This window comes from Schistocerca serialis, chromosome 5 (genome assembly GCF_023864345.2).
Source record: "Schistocerca serialis cubense isolate TAMUIC-IGC-003099 chromosome 5, iqSchSeri2.2, whole genome shotgun sequence".
Lineage (NCBI taxonomy): Eukaryota > Metazoa > Arthropoda > Insecta > Orthoptera > Acrididae > Schistocerca > Schistocerca serialis.
This window is the reverse complement of record NC_064642.1, coordinates 711,976,361-711,997,540: the sequence shown is the minus strand read 5'-3', so window position 1 is coordinate 711,997,540 and position 21,180 is coordinate 711,976,361. Positions and strand designations below refer to the sequence as shown.

The following is a 21,180-nucleotide window of genomic DNA, read 5'->3' as shown; positions in this document are numbered from 1 at the left end:
ATTCTTGACAAATGCAAATCATACTGTTTTTTATCCTGCAGCATGGATTTGGGAGTTGTAATTACCGAAATAACATCATGTAGTCCCTCATCTCGTGAAGTTACATTTCGTTTCCTCCGTTTCTTCTGGTTGCTTCCCGACGTCGGAGGTTCGAGTCTTCCCTCGGGCATGGGAGTGTGTGTTGTCCTTAGCATAAGTTAGTTTAAGTTAGACTAAGTAGTGCGTAAGCCTAGGAACCGATGACCTCAGCAGTTTCGTCCCATAGTCCTTACCGCAAATTTCCAATTTTTCAGACAGCGTATAAGGTCGGGCACTGTTCTTCGCTGTATGTCCTCCCCATACAGGGGAGGACATACAGCGAAGCTGTCTCCTTAGTATGTGAAGGATTCTTCCAATGAATCTCAGTCTGCCATTTGCCTTTCCTACGATTAGTTTTAAATCGCTCCGTTCGCATACTCTCAGATATTTACTGGGTGTGACTGTTTCGTGCTACTGTTCGACAGTCACACAAAACGGGTGTTTCTGCTTATTTATGCGCAACCCGTCACATCTCTTGAGCCTCAGCTGCCGATGACTGCGGCCCAGTGTAAGCCGCTTACAGCAGTGTGTTCGCCTGAAGTGAGGCAGGTGGACCCGGGTGCGGCGGCACTGCAGACTGCGTGAGCCGCAGGCAGAGCAGTCACGGCGAGTGGGGACCTGCTGTGCACGCAGTGCGTGTTCCCGCCTGCTGCACGCCCGGGGCGCGGCTGGCCCACGGCGGCACACACACGCCTCTGCCCGTGGAACAGGCCGGCCGGTGACGAGCGGCGGTGTGAATCACGGGCGCGGTTTGGCCGCCAGGCAGACGGACTGCTACGCGGCTAGAGCGCTCCCCACGCCTACGCTGGCAGCTCGCGGAACCATATTAAGCGGTCTCCGTCTGATGCGGGGAACCTAATGGTGCAATCTGGAGTGACGTGGACTTCCGGCCGTTGGTGCAGTGCTCGATTTGCCTTCAGACAGCTCACTGCCGGCTAGAGCTGGAAAAGCGACTACACTGTCTGATCCTGCCGCCACCACCGCCTCCCCCTACTCCCCCCCCCCTCCCACACACACACGCAAAAAAAATACCGACAAAGTTGAAGGACAGGTTCTTTATACATAAATAAGTAAAAAATATTCACTAAAATGGGCTCTATAATGCCTACCATAAGAGATATGAGCACATGTTCATCTTCAATATTATGAAACAGATCTCTCCTCTACTGCAAGGTCTTTGCTTTCCATATTCTGGGAGGAGTAAGTATTGACCAGAACAACAAAACGTCATGAACGTATGGGCTCTAAAATGCGTTCTTTAAGAGCTGTGAGAACTTTTTCATCTTGGCTAACGTGAAACACACCTCTTCTGTTGAACAAGTGCTCATAGATAATAACATATCCACATTACAACCCATGTTTACTAACATTTTTCTTACTTTGGTCCACGCTACCTTGTCCCAAAATATGAAAAACAAAGAGCTTGCAGTAGAAGAGATATGTTTCATAATATCGAAGATGGACAAGTACTCATCTCTCTCGTTGTTGTTGTTCTTGTCGTTGTTGTGGTGGTGGTGGTGGTCTTCAGTCCAGAGACTGCTTTGATACAGCTCTCCATGCTACTCTATCCTGTGCAAGCCTCTTCATGTCCGACTAACTACTGCAACGTACATCCTTCTGAATCTGCTTCGTATATTCATCTCTTGGTCTCCCACTTCGATTTTTACCCTCCATGCTTCCTTCCAGTACTGAATCGGTCATCCCTTGATGGCTCAGAACGTATCCTACCAATCGATCCCTTCTTTTAGTCAGGTTGTGCCACAAAGTCCCCTTCTCCCCTATTATATTCAGCACCTCCTCATTAATTACGTGGTCTACCATCTAATCTTAAACATTCTTCTTTAGCATCACATTTCCAAAGCTTCTATTCTCTTCCTGTCTAAACTATTTATCATTCATGTTTCACTTCCATACATGGCTACACTCCTCCCAAATACTTTCCGGAAAGAATTCGTGACTCTTAAATCTATACTCAATGTTAACAAATTTCTCTTGTTGTGGCTTGGCAAGACAGCCAAGCCACTATGAGGAAGCCGAAAGGCACGCGTTTAAGCTCACGCAGGCTGACGTGAGGTCTGGAACAGGACAAGGTCTTTATAGTAGCAAAAATAGTACGTAGCTTCTGGAATACTTAACTTTAACCCATAATTGGTGAACATCGGTCTGACGGTACATGCATCACAAGATAAATAGCAATTGATAATGGCGCCTTGCTAGGTCGTAGCAAATGACGTAGCTGAAAGCTATGCTAACTATCGTCTCGGCAAATGAGAGCGTAATTTGTCAGTGAACCATCGCTAGCAAAGTCGGCTGTACAACTGGGGCGAGTGCTAGGAAGACTCTAGACCTGCCGTGTGGTGGCGCTCGGTCTGCAATCACTGATAGTGGCGACACGCGGGTCCGACTTATACTAACGGACCGCGGCCGATTTAAAGGCTACCACCTAGCAAGAGTGATGTCTGGCGGTGACACCACATCTTTTCTTCAGAAACGCTTTCCTTGCCATTACAAGCCTACGGCCGGCCGGGGTGGCCGAGCGGTTCTAGGCACTACAGTCTGGAGCTGCGCGACCGTTACGGTCGCAGGTTCGAATCCTGCCTCGGGCATGGATGTGTGTGATGTCCTTAGTTAGCTTTAAGTAGTTGTAAGTTGTAGGGGACTGATGACCTCAGCAGTCAAGTCCCATAGTGCTCAGAGCCATTTGAACCATTTTTGCAAGCCTACATTTTATATCCTCTGTACTTCGACCATCATCAGTTGTTTTGCTCCCCAAATAACAAAATTCATCTGCTACTTCAAGTGTCTCATTTCCTAACCTAATTCGCTCAGCATCACCTGATTTAATTCGACTACATTCCATTATTCCCCATTTGCTTTTGTTGATGTTCATCTTATATCCTCGTTTCAAAACATTATCCATTCCGTTCTTAAGGTATGCATTTTAGAGCCCTTGTTTACTAGACATTTCTTCCTTGTTTTGGTGCAAGGAACCTGTCCGTAAAGTTTGCCGCTGTTTTCTTGTTCTGTTTCTTGCGTCACCTTGCGTAACATGTAATTGTACATTAGGTGTCACGAGAGGCAGTATAAAAGTAGGCTGGGGTTTTGTCTTGTGAGTAGACAGCGTGTGACAGCGGAATCGATCGGTCAAGAGAGATGCGTTATTTCGAACGGTGGCTGGTCGTTGGATGTCACAAGAGTAACAATACTATCAGCACATTCGACCCTTCTAAACCTGTCGAAGTGTGATGTCGTTGTGAAGTGGAGAGGCGAAGGAGCAACCACATATAAACTTCATATACTGACGAACAAGGTCTGTCGCGCATTGCCGAGGGTGGTTCTAAAAAATCGACCTAAGTCAGTGGAAGGAATCGCTAGCGAGTTCCGAAGTGCTACGAGCGGACAACTACCAGAAAGTCTGTCCGGAAGTAATTAAAAATAATGGGGTACAATGGTCGAGCATTTTCTCATAAGCCACACATTTATGTAGTCCAGTGGTCCAACCTGATGGTAATTAAGGCAATTCCTGTACCCTAAGGGACAAAATTAAATTTTCTGAGGGGTGAAAACAAAGGAGATCGATTGTGTTCGTCATGAAACTAAATTAACTTTTTAAATGTTTCTACTGTTATCACTATTTCATAGTCCGCCACCAGTAGGTGAGTGGTCAGCGTGACAGACTGTCAATCCTAAGGGCCCGGGTTCGGTTCCCGACTGGGTCGGAGATTTTCCCCGCTCAGGGACTGGGTGTTGTTTCTCCTAATCATCATCATTTCATCCCCATCGACGCGCAAGTCGCCGAAGTGGCGTCAAACCGAAAGACTTGCACCAGGCGAACGGTCTACCCGACGGGAGGCCCTAATCACACGACTATTTCATAATACTCTATTGTTGCTTACGGAAGTGTGTCCGTATATTTCACTTTGTAGAGCGTTTGGGAATAGGTGTTTGCATTTGGCCTGACCGACGTACCATGGGGTAGACCAGTGCTGCTTGAATTTGGCCCAATGTATGTACCACGGGCCAGGCCAGGGCTGTTTTTATTTGGCCTGACCGACATACTACGGGCTAGCCCCGTGCTTTTTGCATGTAGCCTAACTGACGTACCGTGGGCTAGGTCAATGTTGTTTGCATTTGATCCGACTGACATACCATGGGCTAGGCGCATGCTGTTTGCTTTTGGCCCAGTAGACGTGCCACAGACCAGGCTCATGAAACCACCTTTGGCCTGAATAGTGGACCACGAGTCTCACATGTGGTTGTAGGTTGAGGGATTACTAAGACAAATGCCCCCATTTGTGGGGTGTTGTACTGGAGGGTTTTCGGAAGCGGAAGGGCGGATTCGGTGGCGGGGCCGCGACAGAGGTGGTTGGAGTTGTGAATCAGAGCGCAGGCTGGGACGCGCGCCCCCCGCCGCCGCCGCCGCCCCCGTGCGCCGCTGGCGTGCCTCCCGAATTAGCGGAGGCCGCTGGCGCTGCCGCCGCCGCAGTCTGCAGTCTGTTCCCGGCGGTCGCCGACGTCGCAGCCAACCAGACAGCTCTCTGCAGGCAGCCGCGGCGCGAGGCACGCGTGAGTACGCCGGCACCGCCCCAGCAGTCGCTCCCACGCACAAAGAAGCGCAGCGAGGCCCGGTTCACATTTTAAACATTTAACGCACGACACGTGTCGAAGCTCCCATCTCTGTCTTCAGGAACATGACTGCACGGTCTGCTACGGCGCCTGATCGATGTTGTTTGGGTATTACGGGTGGACGTATTAAAATTACCTAACACGAGCGAGGATGATATATTTGTGCGTCCAGGAAAGATGCCGTAATATTGGTTCAAATGGCTCTGAGCACTATGGGACTTAACTTCTGAGGTCATCAGTCCCCTAGAACTTAGAACCACTTAAACCTAACTAACCTAAGGACATCACACACACCAATGCCCGAGGCAGGATTTGAACCTGCGACCGTAGCGGTCGCGCGGTTCCAGACTGTAGCGCCTAGAACCGCTCGGCCACCGCGGCCGGCGCCCTAATATTGTTCACAGTCACTCTAACCCATATGTTACGCCCGACGGTGACGAATAAAGCTTCGACAGGCGTCGTGCATCAACTAACAAACTAGACTGTACCTGACTGGGGTGTAAAATCCGTACTTTTCCCATTACTGTTTCACATGAACGCGTTAAACCTAACCCCATTATGTTTGCTAGCCAAGTAATCATTAAATTCAGTTTTTTGCCATTAGGGCAAAAGTAGAATGGGCTACGCTATTCAACGAACACAATAGCTTCAAAAGAATATGGTATTGGCCTCTTCAACTGCGCATACTATAGATCCTTATATCCCGTCTCAGGCGGAAAGACAATGACACCATTAATAGATCGAGTGCAAGTAATGTGACTATCAACAAAACGAAATACGAGCACCTCCTACAATTACTACCCTGACTTGATGTAAATCGGCGAAAAGGTCAGTTTTGCATGACTACGCAATTGCCGAATATTCAGTGGAAGCAGTCACACGCATTACATGTCAGAAGTACGCATGCGCAGCAATTTAAGGTGGAACAACCTATCTGAAACTAATCTTGGGAAACGTAGATGCCAGATTGAGATTCCTTGGAAGAACGCTCCACCCACGAAACAGGTAGCTGGCAAAATACTAAGGCAATGCCCGTCCAGGACCGTTACCACACAAGCGGCCCTCGCACACTCAGTATTATCAACAGAATATTAGTGTCTCAGTACGTTGCGCGAAAGCGCGACCCAACAACGGTACAATATTATTGCGCAATATTTATGTCCGGAACGCGTCAGAACACTTCTTTCTTAGCGAACATGTCGACGCTCGACAATGTGGACGTCTGCTGCAACTGAGCTGGTTGCATTGCAAAACAAACTAGAAATTACGCGTAACGAGGGAAACAAGTCTGAGAAGATTTCTTTAAACACTTCAGCGGTCCAGGGACTCGTTATAGCAGCGTGAATCGTGAACCACAACAATTTTTTACAAATTAAATAAGTGAACTGTGTAATTTATCATGTAGTTCTCAACTGTAACAACAGCATAAAAACAAGTTAAGACAAAAAAACGGTTCAAATGGCTCTGAGCACTATGCGTCTTAACTTCTGAGGTCATCAGTCGCCTAGAACTTAGAACTAATTAAACCTAACTAACCTAAGGACATCACACACATCCATGCCCGAGGCAGGATTCGAACCTGCGACCGTAGTGGTCACGCGGTTCCAGACTGAAGCGCCTTTAACCGCACGGCCACACCGGCCGGCAAGTTAAGACACTTCCGCTGATTGATACCTCACGTGATCTTATGTCTGGTGCGTGACAACTGTTGCAAGAAAATAAACAAGTTGCTCACTGGACATCTGAGCTGCTCTCAGTTGCGAATTTTGACAACTGCTACAAGTAAATCTGCTTACATGATATCATGATCTTTTGTTTCCTCTGCAACAAGGTACCTAGCATTTCCTGATCAATCAAGAATTTCATTTCTTCGAAGTAGCACGTGGTGCTTTCATATACATCTTCTCGCCCGCTGTCTGATCTTTTGTCATCTTGTATTTTTAATGGAGTGTGAAAGATGGTACGTTGAGTATCAGACACATTCACATAATCAATATTTGCTTTTGTTTCTGCATCTTTTTTATGAAGTAACTTCAAACTTGCTAAGTCTTCCCTTAACTTTGCATTTTTTATTATTTCAAAGCAGAAAATCATAAAAAAGTCTATAAAATCTTGTTCATTGTACACGATACTGAAGCACAGTTTGTTGAAGCACTGAGCGCATCTTCTCCAAACATTTAAAATAATCGCTCTCATGATTGAAGAATAAATGAACATGTTCGAAGCAAAGGAGGGAGGCCGGCCGCTGTGGTCGATCGGTTCTAGGCGTTTCAGTCCAGAACCACGCTGCTTCTACGGTCGCAGGTTCGAATCCTGCCTCGGGCAGGGATGTGTCTGATGTCCTCCCTTTTCAAATAAAAAAAAAAGGACGTTAGGCACCGACTGATGTAATAGATTTAATACTGCTTATACTGCGAAATTAGCGCTTTCCCTCGCACACATTTATTGAGTCTGCCCTATCCCACGTGGAAGGATGAATCCCACATGATCTCAACAGGGCGCAGGCTGTTGCTGTTTAAGGCTAAAAACAGTAATGTGGGAGATCGGGGCACAGTGGTCTTAGAGCACGATGGCCAATTAGTATTATTTCGTTAAACTGCCGTTAGAATGCGAACCGGAGGTTGAAGGCAACAGTACTGTTGTCTTTCCACAATGGGTCAGTGCATTTAGGTTGTCGAGCGAGGAATGGCCCGCATTTAATAGTTTCTTATTAGTGAAAGTAAATTCTGCTTACTCAGTTCTTTCGTTGTGTACTCCGAGAAAACGCTCTTACTAAACCGGCATTAACTGCATAAACACAGACGCCGTTGCCAATAGTAAATCCTAAGAAGATTCTTCAAGACGAATAAGATGAGGATGAGGATGTCCTGTGTGTTAGGTATCTTCAATCACTGTCTCACAGCAATGCATGTCAGGTATGGATTCAATGCGTAAGTTGTATCTGTGGGACATGTATCATGTGTTAAAAATTGCTTGAAACGACTTCTTTGCGAATCTCTGAACTGTGAAGATCCTATCGGGCATTCAGACGAAGACTGAAAATTTTGAGTATACTTTCCTGCCACACTATTGTTATAACAATGATAACACATTAAAATAAACTGTGAGTGTTAAAAACGATATATATTTTGAATTAAATAACCCATTTTGTAACTAAATTAAACGATGATATCACGTGGGCCAACATGCCCAACTGCTGAACCAACTTGTTCCTTGGGTGAGGTGGTATCGCCTAAGTGCTATTACTGTACTAAATATTTTTTATGAATAGTCAAACACTGAGAAGCCTTAAATATTTATAAGTAAAGGTGCTGAAACCGTATACCAACGTTTCCACGTAGAAATACCAGTAGGAATATTTGAACTGCAAGCTCAAAAAAATCAAGAAAAGAAATGGGCTACCCTGCCCCGGTCTCCCATACATATTTATGGGTGAGAATTTCTGGTCTCACTGTTTTAGAAGATCTTAAACGAAATTTTGTCGACGAAGTCACTGGACTCGGATTCTGGACGCCGAGTATTCATAGTTTCACTATACCAGTTTATGTGACTGTGAAGATGGTACGGCCGATTTATCTGTACATCCCTGTAAATGTAAAATTCGAGTTTGCTCTGCGTCTGTAGTGTCTTTACATCGAACTCTAATAATTTACCGGGAAAAGGGAACTTATTTGAAAGAGTCTGAAAGGGTTCAGCAAACGTACGTAGTTCGTGGGACATGCAGTTCACTGTTCTTACACCGTACCGTGTAAGCAGCAAACTGCGTCAAACAGGTGAATTTTCTTTTACTAAATTTCTGAAAGTCTTACCCTGTACTGCACCGACAGATGAAAATTATCTCCTTATAAACTGGATTTCCTCTAGGAATTTATGACTTCTAGAATCCAGTTGGTCATACTAAAAGCCCGAATGTTCGACGGAACATGACATGTCGTGTGACGAGGGCCTCCCGTCGGGTAGACCGTTTGCCTGGTGCAAGTCTTTCGATTTGACGCCACTTCGGCGACTTGCGCGTCGATGGGGATGAAATGATGATGATTAGGACAACACAACAGCCAGTCCTTGAGCGGAGAAAATCTCCGACCCAGCCGGGAATCGAACCCGGGCCCTTTGTGTTGACAGTCTGTCGCGCTGACCACTCAGCTACCGGGGACGGACGGAAGCAGATGGGGTACTGGGTGTACCGAAAGGTGGCGTTACAGGATTGTTAATTTGTTCACTACTCACAAACAATTTAACAGCAGCACTTTAAGACTGCCTAACATCAAAAGAATCGTCGCTAGACGATGGTAGGAAAATGCAGGCAGTATTTCCATTCTGTGTAATCAGTATCAGTGTCTTTAAATGTGGAGGCGTGATGACCTCTGGAGTATCTCGTGTTCCTGGCCATGTTGTAAAAGAGAGTGGCGACCGGCACGTTAATTCCTATTAGGATGGTGACTGATTTCCTTTCTAACTGGCAGGATGAATTTATGCCCTGTATTTTCGCTCAGTCATATTTGACATGGGCAACGATACATATTTACGATTGGTGCTTTATCGTCACTATTCAGAGGAAACTCGAAAAAAAATTGTAGGGGTGTGTAATGGCCTTCAAATGTACAGTTATATACACTCCTGGAAATTGAAATAAGAACACCGTGAATTCATTGTCCCAGGAAGGGGAAACTTTATTGACACATTCCTGGGGTCAGATACATCACATGATCACACTGACAAAACCACAGGCACATAGACACAGGCAACAGAGAATGCACAATGTCGGCACTAGTACAGTGTATATCCACCTTTCGCAGCAATGCAGGCTGCTATTCTCCCATGGAGACGATCGTAGAGATGCTGGATGTAGTCCTGTGGAACGGCTTGCCATGCCATTTCCACCTGGCGCCTCAGTTGGACCAGCGTTCGTGCTGGACGTGCAGACCGCGTGAGACGACGCTTCATCCAGTCCCAAACATGCTCAATGGGGGACAGATCCGGAGATCTTGCTGGCCAGGGTAGTTGACTTACACCTTCTAGAGCACGTTGGGTGGCACGGGATACATGCGGACGTGCATTGTCCTGTTGGAACAGCAAGTTCCCTTGCCGGTCTAGGAATGGTAGAACGATGGGTTCGATGACGGTTTGGGTGTACCGTGCACTATTCAGTGTCCCCTCGACGATCACCAGTGGTGTACGGCCAGTGTAGGAGATCCCTCCCCACACCATGATGCCGGGTGTTGGCCCTGTGTGCCTCGGTCGTATGCAGTCCTGATTGTGGCGCTCACCTGCACGGCGCCAAACACGCATACGACCATCATTGGCACCAAGGCAGAAGCGACTCTCATCGCTGAAGACGACACGTCTCCATTCGTCCCTCCATTCACGCCTGTCGCGACACCACTGGAGGCGGGCTGCACGATGTTGGGGCGTGAGCGGAAGACGGCCTAACGGTGTGCGGGACCGTAGCCCAGCTTCATGGAGACGGTTGCGAATGGTCCTCGCCGATACCCCAGGAGCAACAGTGTCCCTAATTTGCTGGGAAGTGGCGGTGCGGTCCCCTACGGCACTGCGTAGGATCCTACGGTCTTGGCGTGCATCCGTGCGTCGCTGCGGTCCGGTCCCAGGTCGACGGGCACGTGCACCTTCCGCCGACCACTGGCGACAACATCGATGTACTGTGGAGACCTCACGCCCCACGTGTTGAGCAATTCGGCGGTACGTCCACCCGGCCTCCCACATGCCCACTATACGCCCTCGCTCAAAGTCCGTCAACTGCACATACGGTTCACGTCCACGCTGTCGCGGCATGCTACCAGTGTTAAAGACTGCGATGGAGCTCCGTATGCCACGGCAAACTAGCTGACACTGACGGCGGCGGTGCACAAATGCTGCGCAGCTAGCGCCATTCGACGGCCAACACCGCGGTTCCTGGTGTGTCCGCTGTGCCGTGCGTGTGATCATTGCTTGTACAGCCCTCTCGCAGTGTCTGGAGCATGTATGGTGGGTCTGACACACCGGTGTCAATGTATTCTTTTTTCCATTTCCAGGAGTGTAGATCACAGCGACTGAATAACAGTAGCGCTGAAAAGGTGGCAAAGAGTGCATCAATGATCACATCAAATCACAAGAACATTTCCGGAAGACTTTATCCAGAAAACGGACTTTCAGAAATTCACTGGTATCAAGAAAAATTAACATGATGAGCGAGAGGGGTAGATTAACGGCTCATCATTCAGCGGCCAGCAGCTGTGGCCGTGCGGTTCTAGGCGCTTCAGTCAGGAACCGCGTGACCGCTACGGTCGCAGGTTCGAATTCTGCCTCGGGCATGGATGTGTGTGATGTCCTTAAGTTAGTTAGGTTTAAGTCGTTCTAAGTCTAGGGGACTGATGACTCAGATGTTATGTGGCATAGTGCTTAGAGCCATTTGAACCATTATTCAGCGGCAGTACATTTTCGGTTTTCCTTGAGCTGCAGCTTGGTTGATGTCGGGGCTCGACGATGACTGGCCAATCGCGCCGCCATTTTAATTTAACATATGTGGTATCGCGAATTGCAGGTAATAAATCGAACGAAATAATTTCTAATTCGTTGCGTTCTCTGCCGAGCAGCACATAGTGAATGCTTATACCAAAGAGCCGCCTAAATTGCACGGTCCAGTCACGTTTACCGAGCGAGATGGCGCAGTGGTTAGCACACTGGACTCGCATTCGGGAGGACGACGGTTCAGTCCCGCTTGCGGCCATCGTGATTTAGGTTTTCCGTGATTTCCCTACAATCGCTCCAGGCGAATGCCGGGATGGTCCCTTTGAAAGGGCACGGCCGACTTCCTTCCATAATCCGATGAGACCGATGACCTCGCTGTTTGGTCTCTTCCCCCAGACAACCCAACCAGCTCCAGTCACGTTAATGTGACCCCCTTCTGCGTCGACGTCAACGTGCAACAACTGCTCACAGACGGCGGGTGACAACACCAGCAGTGCAGGGTATATAAAGTGTGCTGCAGGGACACAGAAAACACTGCAGTCCGTTTCGTAATGCGGAAACAGACCGATGCACCTGTCTTTCAGAAGGGCACGATCATTCGCTTTCGGGCCAAGGACGGAAGCATTTCTGAAACTACTAAGTTTGTAGACTGTTCGCATGCAAAATGGCGCTAGCCAAAACCGGCGCCGGGGCAGCTGTGTTGAACGACGGCCATGGATGACAGGGCTGAACGATATGTGTACGTGCGAGTAGATGTGCAATTGTTGAGTAACTGACCTCCCAAATGGTTCAAATGGCTCTGAGCACTATGGGACTTAACATCTGAGGTCATCAGTCCCCTAGAACTTAGAACTAGTTAAACCTAACTAACCTAAGAACATCACACACGTCCATGTCGGAGGCAGGATTCGAACCTGCGACCGTAGCGGTCGCGCGGTTCCAGACTGAAGCGCCTAGAACCGCTCGGACACTCCGGCCGGCAACTGACCTCCCAGATGAACCAAGGGGCTACCAGTAGTGTCTCTTCAACGACAGTCCAGCAAACGTTGCAGCATATGTGCGTCTGCAGCAGGAGCCCAGTTCGTGCACCAATGCTGATTACTGTCCCTCGGCGACGAAGACTGGAATTTACTCGCTAGTACTGCAGCTGGACGTCCAGTGGATGGCTAGAGGTGGTGTCCGGCGTGAAAAGACTGAAAGCAGACACCCTGCAACAATTGCTGAAAGGGTCCAGTCCGGTGGAGGGAGTGTTATGGTATGGGAAATGTCTTCGTGTTATTCCTTGGGTTCTGGAAGGCACAATGGATCAACGTAAGTGTGCGTCTGTCCTTGGGACCCATGCCTGTTCCTACATGCAGTTCTTCTTCCTCGGAACGATGAATCTACCAGCAGGACAATGTAACGTGTCACAAAGTGGCAGTGCACGGGTATGGCTCGTAGAGCATCAAGTGAAGTTTATCGTACTTCCCTAGCCACACAACTCCTCGGAAATAACGCCTTCGTGAATCTGTGGGACCATCTCGATCGTGCTGTAGGAGCTACGAATTCTCGGCCGACAAACCTAGCCCAATGGGCCACGGCACTGGACTTAGCATGGCGCCACATCCATGCCGAAACATTCCAGAACTTCACGGACTCTCCTCCTGCACGCAGCGGTCCACGCTGCATAAATTAGTTATTCAGGCTTTTGACAGGTGATCACATTAATGTGACCTGGCAGTGTACACATTCATGTGGTCTAGCGGGAGATTAACAGCAATGGCAGAAGTGTGTTTGGCCACCTGCTAACGCAATGGAGCGGCGATTCTGGATGTCATGGATTCGACAGGTCTCCAGAGGTAAGTAGACAAGATGTCTACGAACCGATCACGTAATGCCCGTAAATTATGGGACGCTGGTTTGGGGTGCGGAGTTGTCTCGCGATACCGTTGCGGCTGTCTTTCATCCAGTTCGAATCACGGAAATGTCGTGGCCAAGACACGAAATTAATTTCGCAGGCATGCTCCACAAACTACAGAAGCGCAAATTCCAACTTGTGATACGGACAGTTATCCATCTGGAAGATGCGACCGCTCGCAGGGAAGAATTCAGTCATGAAGGGATGCGGGAGGACCGCAGTAACGTTCAGTAGTACACATCTGTCACTATCCCATGGGAGTGCTTGCTGGCCGGTGTATATGGTACCTTCGTATAAATAAAAATCGTTACTAGATGTTGATTTCTGTTGTCTGTTTCAACATTCAAGGCGGTACTATTGGGCGTTTGCCCATGTTGTCTCTGTGTGGATGCGAGATGGCATTACTTGCCGTTCATGTATGTTGTCCGTCTGTACACGTGAGACGGTGCTTCTGGGCCTTCAGGAACATTGTCTCTCAGTACACAATATACAGTGCTACAGGATATTTGTGGTGTCACCGCCAGACACCACACTTGCTAGGTGGTAGCTTAAATCGGCCGCGGTCCATTTAGTACATGTCGGACCCGCGTGTCGCCACTGTGTGTTCGCAGACCGAGCGCCACCACAAGGCAGGTCTCGAGATACGGAAGAGGACTCGGCCCAGTTGTACGGACGACTTTGTTAGCGACTACACTGACGAAGCATCGCTCATTAGCCGAGCAGATAGTTAGAATAGCCTTCAGCTAAGTCCATGGCTACGACCTAGCAAGGCGCCATTAACCATTTTAAGATAGAGTCTCACTTGTATCATCAAGGAATGCTGTATTCACATGAAGGATTAAAAGTTAAGTATTAAAGCTGCTACGTACTTTTCTTGCTACCATTCATTACGTATCCTGTTTCAGACCATCAAGTCCGCCTGCTTGCTTAATGGCCGCCTCCCTTACATAATGTGCGTAGTGTTGGCAATCTGTCAACACTACAATATTAGCGTACATTGTGTGTCTGTAACATGAAGAGTCTTTACTGGCCTTTGTGTATGTTGAACATATGCCTACGTGAGAAGGCATCACAGTACATTTGTGTACGTTTACTCCAGTCCACAAAAAGGTGCTACTGGCCGTTCGAGTACGTTATCTCATCATACTCACCAGAGGGCGCTATTGGCTCAAAATGGTTCAAATGGCTCTGAGCACTATGGGACTCAACATCTTAGGTCATAAGTCCCCTAGAACTTAGAACTACTTAAACATAACTAACCTAACGACATCACACACACCCATGCCCCGAGGCAGGATTCGAAACTGCGACCGTAGCAGTCCCGCGGTTCCGGACTGCAGCGCCAGAACCGCTAGACCACCGCGGCCGGCGACGCTATTGGCTTTTTGCACTTGTTGTCTGACTGCTCACATTACACTCATGCTCATAAATTAAGGATAATGGCAGAATGTGGTGCCACACAACGTGGCACTATACAGAACTGGCGCTAATAGCATAGGCACATACGAAACACATACGACACCGATCTGTAAGTCCACAGTATTGGTGATAAGTTGAGAAAACCGTCCCGAAACACATGTGCTACAAAACGCCACTGTTTCCTGTGCATGTACCCCGTCATCAGTATGGCATATGATCACCATGCACACGTGCACAGACCGCACAACGGGTTGGCTTACTCTAGAGCAGGTGGTCGAGCAGCTGCTGGGTTATAGCCTCCCATTCTTGCACCAGTACCTGTCGGAGCACCTTAAGTCTCGTAGGGGTTTGAAGACGTGCAGCGATACGTCGATTGAGAGCATCCCAGACGTGCTCGATGGAGTTTAGGTCTGGAGAACAGGCAGGCCACTCCATTCGCCTGATATCTTCTGTTTCTAGGTACTCCTCCACGATGGCAGCTCGGTGGGGCCGTGCGTTATCATCCATCAGGAGAAAGGTGTGACTCACTGCACCTCTGAAAAGGCGGACAAACTGGTGCAAAATGACGTCCCGATGCACCTGACCTGTTACAGTTCCTCTGTCAAAGATATGCAGGGCTGTACGTGCACCAATCATAATCCCACCCCACACCATCAAACCACGACCTCTATACAGGTCCCTTTCAAGGATAAGGTATCTGGTTCCTGGTTCAAGGCAGATGAAAACCCGGCGAGAATCTCTGTTCAAACTATACCTGACCATGTACCGTGTTCTTGACACCAGGCTTTACGGGTTCTCTTGTGACCAGGGCTCAGTGGAATGCTCGTTACATGTATCCGGACGAATAAAGCATGTCTGTTCAGTCGTCTGTAGACTGTGTGTCTGGAGACAACTATTCCAGTGGTTGCGGTAAGGTCCCGAGCAAGGCTACCTGCTGTACTCCGTGGCCGTCTGTGGGCAGTGATGGTGAGATATCGGTCTTCAAAAAATGTTCAGATGTGTGTGAAATCTTATGGGACTTAACTGCTAAGGTCATCAGTCCCTAAGCTTACACACTACTTAACCTAAATTATCCTAAGGACAAACACACACAACCATGCCCGAGGGAGGACTCGAAACTCCCCCGGGACCAGCCGCACAGTCCATGACTGCAGCGCCTAAGACCGCTCGGCTAATCCCGCGCGGCTATGGTCTTCTTGTGGTGTTGTACACTATTTACGTCCCGTACTGAAGCGTCTGCACACGTTTCCTGTCTGCTGGAATCGTTGCCATAATCTTGAGACCACACTTTGTGTCACACGGAGGGCCCGTGCTACGACCTGCTGTGTTTGACCAGCCTCCAGTCACCCTAGTATTCTACCCCTCATAACGTCATCAATACGTGTTCTTTGAGCCATTTTCAACACACAGTCACCTTTAGCACGTCTGAAAACGTCTGCACACTTATTCGCTGCACCGTACTCTGACATCACCAACACATCTCGGCGTATGTGGACTACTGCCAGCGCCGCCATGAGACGACCGCAGGTCAAATGCACCGCATGGTCATACCCCGAGATGATTTAAACCCACAAACCGCCCATCATAGCGTTGTTTCACCATGTATCAGCCTTATCCTTAATTTATGAGCATGAGTGTAGAATGCATTGCTTTGCGTTTGTGTGCGCTGTTTCTCTGTACACACTAGTAGACCTCGTATGCGTATGTTACCTCTCTGTGCGTACGAGAGTGCGCTACCGGGCGTTTCTGTGTGTTGTCTCTCTGTTCACACAAGTTGGCACGACTTGGCATTAATATATGTAATCTCTCAGTACACATGTGAGGGCGCTACTGGATATTTTTGTGGATGTTGTCTCAAATGGTTCAAACGGCTCTGAGCACTATGGGACTCAACATCTTAGGTCATAAGTCCCCTAGAACCTAGAACTACTTAAACCTAACTAACCTAAGGACATCACACACACCCATGCCCCGAGGCAGGATTCGAACCTGCGACCGTAGCAGTCCCGCGGTTCCGGACTGCAGCGCCAGAACCGCTAGACCACCGCGGCCGGCTGGATGATGTTTCTCCGTAGCCTCTGCAACTGATTACCTACTACAAATTTCAAACGAGTTATACTGAAATGGCCGCGATACCAGTAAGCGAGTTACTCACTGACTTCATACGACTTCCTGTGCGGTAAACTTCCGCATTTTTGCTGCCTGCCTCAGGAATTAGTTTTAGAGAATTTTAGGTGAAAGTCTGATGATACAAGTGCATTTATAGTGTTCGTGGCACGTTGAACAGCAATTAAATGAATGGTGTATGGCGTTATTGGTCGGGAGACCACATTTCGGATTGTTCGGCCGTCAGTCTTTTTCTATGCGACGCCGCTTTGGCAACTTGCGCACCGATGAAGATGAGATGAAATGATCAGAGCACAAACACGGAGTTTTCGAGCCTGCCGAGAATCGAACCCGGGACCCTGCGATTTAAAGGCAGCGATGTAACCACTAGCTGCGGGCGTAGAGCAGCAGAGAACCGTTTACAATAGTACTCGTCTCAAAATATAATTCGCTCCGCACGTGAAGCGCACACGTGTCTCATGGCAGGAGTCAGCCATTGTGTCTCGGCACCTCTGCGGCCTTGCGCAGACCGAGGACGCCGGCAGAAAGGCCAACAGAACGTGGTCGTGACGAGAGGGGCGGAATGACTGGGCCGTGAATCCGCGCTCCAGCGACCACTCGGAACAACGCTCGCTCATCCATGACCGACTGCAGCCTTGTACCTATACTAAGGAAACTTGTTTCCTTATAATGAAATTAATCTGAAGCTTTCAGAGTCTGTTCGGACTGCTTCTCGCACCTGCCGACCCAGATAATACTTCGGTTCACCGTTCACTGTACGGACGCAGTCAGCTTGAAGATTTGTCGTAGTGAATAAAGCTCCGCATGAAGTTATGTTGTGAGGTGCAATATTTTGTGGTTTACTTATTCTATGATTGAAGACAACTGTGTAAGTTGGAATGACATGTTTAATGGCGCAATATTAGCACAAAAATACACGCATTTACACAGTTCTCAATGTGACAGCAAAAAAACAGTTCTCAGGATAACGCATCTCGTCAACATCAAAAAGAGAAATATTCCTAAACACAAACATAGCAAATATTAACTCTCAGAAGGTTAAATCATCGTAAACACGACAATATTAAAGCTTGACTAGAAGTTTCATTACAAAACTGTTACTACACTTACAAGACGTTATGATGTTGGTCAGTACTACGAAAATCGTCCGATTCCGGTTCAAAGTTCGGTACCATTTTTAGGATGACAATCAAGTCTACGGTGGATGGTTAGGTATGTGACAAATTGAGCAAAAGATTACCCAAGGTCGCATGAGTTTACAGTGGACACTAGCTGGTGAACCAACAAGTTTACGCCTCTGCACGCGGTATTTGCCTTAAACTGCGATGAGCTGTCGTCTGCTAGGCCCCTCTCTTCCGCTGAAATTCCTGTAAAACTAATTACTCCTTTGCTGAATTTCCAGCAGAAACTTTCCCTATGCTTCTCGTTATGCGAGAGAACATGTATTCATCCCTAGTCTTAGAATGTGGCGATATACACGCGCATGGTTGGAACAGCATGCGTATTATAATGTCCTCTCAGTTCTCGCAAGTACAGTTAACTAATTGCCTGGTTCGTTTCTCCACAGTTGGAGCTAAACGATGCTACAGCTAATTTCTAGCTGGCTATCAGCCAGTGTGAACACAGTGTTCACACAAGTGACTCCTCTGCGTCGTACAGAGAGTTATGCGCTCCATTCTGCACAAGACGCCAGTTAAGAGAAGAGTCCTCGAAAATTTCCGTCTTGTCTTACTCATAGCCGAACTGTCTCCCAACCTGGGTTCTTTCGTTCTTCGCGTCACGCCTTTTTTTTTTTTCAACCAATAGGAGCGTTGGTGGTATTTTGTGGAAACTCTGTCTACCAATCGCAAGGTCCCTACCATTAAATTGCGTCGAAACTTTGGCTCTTTTCTCCTTCCTTCCGCGTTTTATGCCCAGTCCAGACGCCTAAATGTGTGCATTGACTCTCTCACATGTGTACCACTCGCTGGACACGTGATCGAAAATGCGTCACTGGTCTTGTTTCTTATCCATTTGGAATTCCGAGACGCAGTTTTCTAAAGGCTTTCTTTCCTGCCCTCCGTCAGATGGGCCGTTGTACTCGCTCTCCCTGTCTGAGTCGTCAGCTCGGTCGTCGACTTTCCGCCTTGGACTCCCCTTTAGGTGGTTTCCGTGGTACACCCTGCCTGTAGTGCGGCCTTGCCTCTGCCGTCGTCCCACTGAAATCCAAACTAAAACACCTCTCGCTGCTTGTTTCACCTTCTGCTCAAATATGCATCATAGGAATAGTGTGTTAATTACCGTCGATTGAAAGTCATCCCTGTTTGCATTACATACTGATAGGGAAATTTGCTCATTACCGCCGAATTAAGTTAGATGCCATATTCACCTTCCCACTGCAATATATAAAGCTCTCGCGTAAGGTGTGAATCTGACGTTCATTTATTCTGCCACCCTAAAGTGTTACAAATGTGGAAGCATAGGAAGAAAAACGAAAGACGTGGATGAACGTCAATTTGGATTCAGGAAGATAAGAGGAGCAATTCTGACACTGCAGTTAGAAGAAAACTCGGGAGTCCTTCTACATCTCATCTACGTACGTAGTGTAGGTAGATGGGTGTATGGCGGAGGGTACTTTGTACCACTTATTAATCATTTCCTTTCCTGTTCCATTCGTAAATAGAGCGAGGGAGAAACGGTAGTCTTAATGCCACCGTAAGAGTGCCAATTTCTTTTATTTCGTCCTCGCGGTCCTTACGTAAATGTATTATGTTCTGCATTCAGCGGCAGATGCCACTTCTCTAAATATTTGTCAACAGTGTTACGCGAAAAGAACGTCGACTTCCCTCCAGGAATTCCCATTTCAGTTCATTGGGCATTCCCATAATACACTCGCGCTTTGATGGAACATATGGGTAACAAATCTAGCAGCACGTCTGTGAATTCTTTCGATGTATTCCTTTAATCCTGCCTGGTGGGGAGTCCCAACGTTCGAGCAGCACTCAAGAATGGGTCACATTAGTATTTTATATGCGGTGTGGTTACAGACGAGCTGCGCTTTACTAGAATTCTACTAATAAAACGAAGTCGGCCATTCGCCTTCCCTTCAACCGACTTACGTGTTCTTAGCATTCCATATCGCTTTGCTACGTTGCACTTAGATATTGAATCAACGCACTGCGTCAAGTGGCATACTACAAATACTGTGATGGTTTTTCCTTCTCATTTGCATTAACTCACGCACTTTTCCACATTTAGGGCAAGCTACCATCGATTACCCTGGCTAGAAATTCTGAGTTATCCTGTATACTCGTAGAGACACTCGACAACCACACTTCCCTGAACACCACAGCGTCGTCAGCAAACAGTCTCAGACTGCTGCTCACCCCATCTGTGAGATCGTTTACGTAAGTAGAAGGCAAGACCGGTCTTATTACACTACCGTGAGGCTGTCCTGTTACACTTCTCTGGGCGCCTCCCAATGAGCCCTTGTCTCTGATGAACACTCGCCGTCCAGCACATCGTGCAGGCTTCTATTAGTTTATAAGTCTGCGAGCCCCTCACATGTCTGAGAACCTGTTCAATATGCTCGGACCTTCGATAACAGTCTGCAGTGGGGCACCGTGTTAAACGCTTTCCGGAAGTCAAGGAATACGGAATTTGCCTGTTGACCTTCATTCAAGGTTCGCAAGGACATCGTGCGACGAAAGCACAAGCGTTTGTCGATCTATAGAAACGCTTCGACAATGAAAGGTGGAATACGACGTTCAAAGTCCTCAAAACATTGGGACTGAAGTACACATGCAGACGAATGATCTACAGCGTCAGTAAAACGAAATTGTTTAGGCTTTCGTGGCCAGTTGTTACAAGCTGCCTATTGGCTTCTGTCTCGGTTTCTTCGGCTGACGTTCATCTAATGATTTTACTGACGTTTCGCCAGCACAAGTGGCTGGCATTGTCAAAGCTTCATCCTCCATTGCCAGTTCACCACCGGCAACGCAGGGTGAAGCTTTGACAATGCCAGCCACTCGTGCTGGTGAAACGTCAGTAAAATCATTAGATGAACGTCAGCCGAAGAACCCGAGATAGAAGCCAATAGGCAGTTTGTCAGCGTCAATAAAATCCAAGTAAAAAAAGTAGGAAGAGAAGGAAGATTATGTGTTCATGTTCAGAAGGATGTAAGATAGACTGTCAGCTTACCGTCGCTTTTGTTGAACGTGTACAACGAAGAAGCAGTGAGAGGAATGAAAGAAAATTTGAAATGATGAGTAAAATTTCAAGGGGATCAGATAGCAGTGCTAAAGTACGCAGACGACATAGCCAATATGACCGGATTTAAGGAAGACTTGGGAGACTTGCTGAAAGAAATAGAAGTCATCTGGGCTTAGGGATACAAAAAGGAAATTGGAAAGTGAGAAAAATGTCCTAGAAACGAAAATAAGAACGTGCTTAACATCAGGACTGAGATCGACGTAGGAGTGAATCCAGTGGACAAGTTCTCCTATCTAGAAAGTAAGAGGACTGCCGAAGCAACAAAGGTGTGACAAATACTCTTCCTGATCGGAAGTATCTAGACAGCCGCACATAAT

At 47.7% G+C, this 21,180-nt stretch overlaps 1 protein-coding gene across 3 annotated transcripts in view; it reads left to right on the top strand.

Annotated features, from left to right (window-relative positions):
* Positions 1 to 21,180, top strand: part of LOC126481055 (uncharacterized) — a 1,230,708-nt gene that overhangs the window by 107,248 nt on the left and 1,102,280 nt on the right. The window contains exon 1 of one of the 3 annotated variants that reach the window (XM_050104537.1): positions 4,578 to 4,644. The exons of the other annotated variants lie outside the window; for them this stretch is intronic. The gene's annotated coding sequence lies outside the window, so the exon portion shown is untranslated. Of the gene's footprint in view, positions 1 to 4,577; positions 4,645 to 21,180 lie in introns of those variants that run through there. 3 annotated transcript variants of the gene reach the window in all.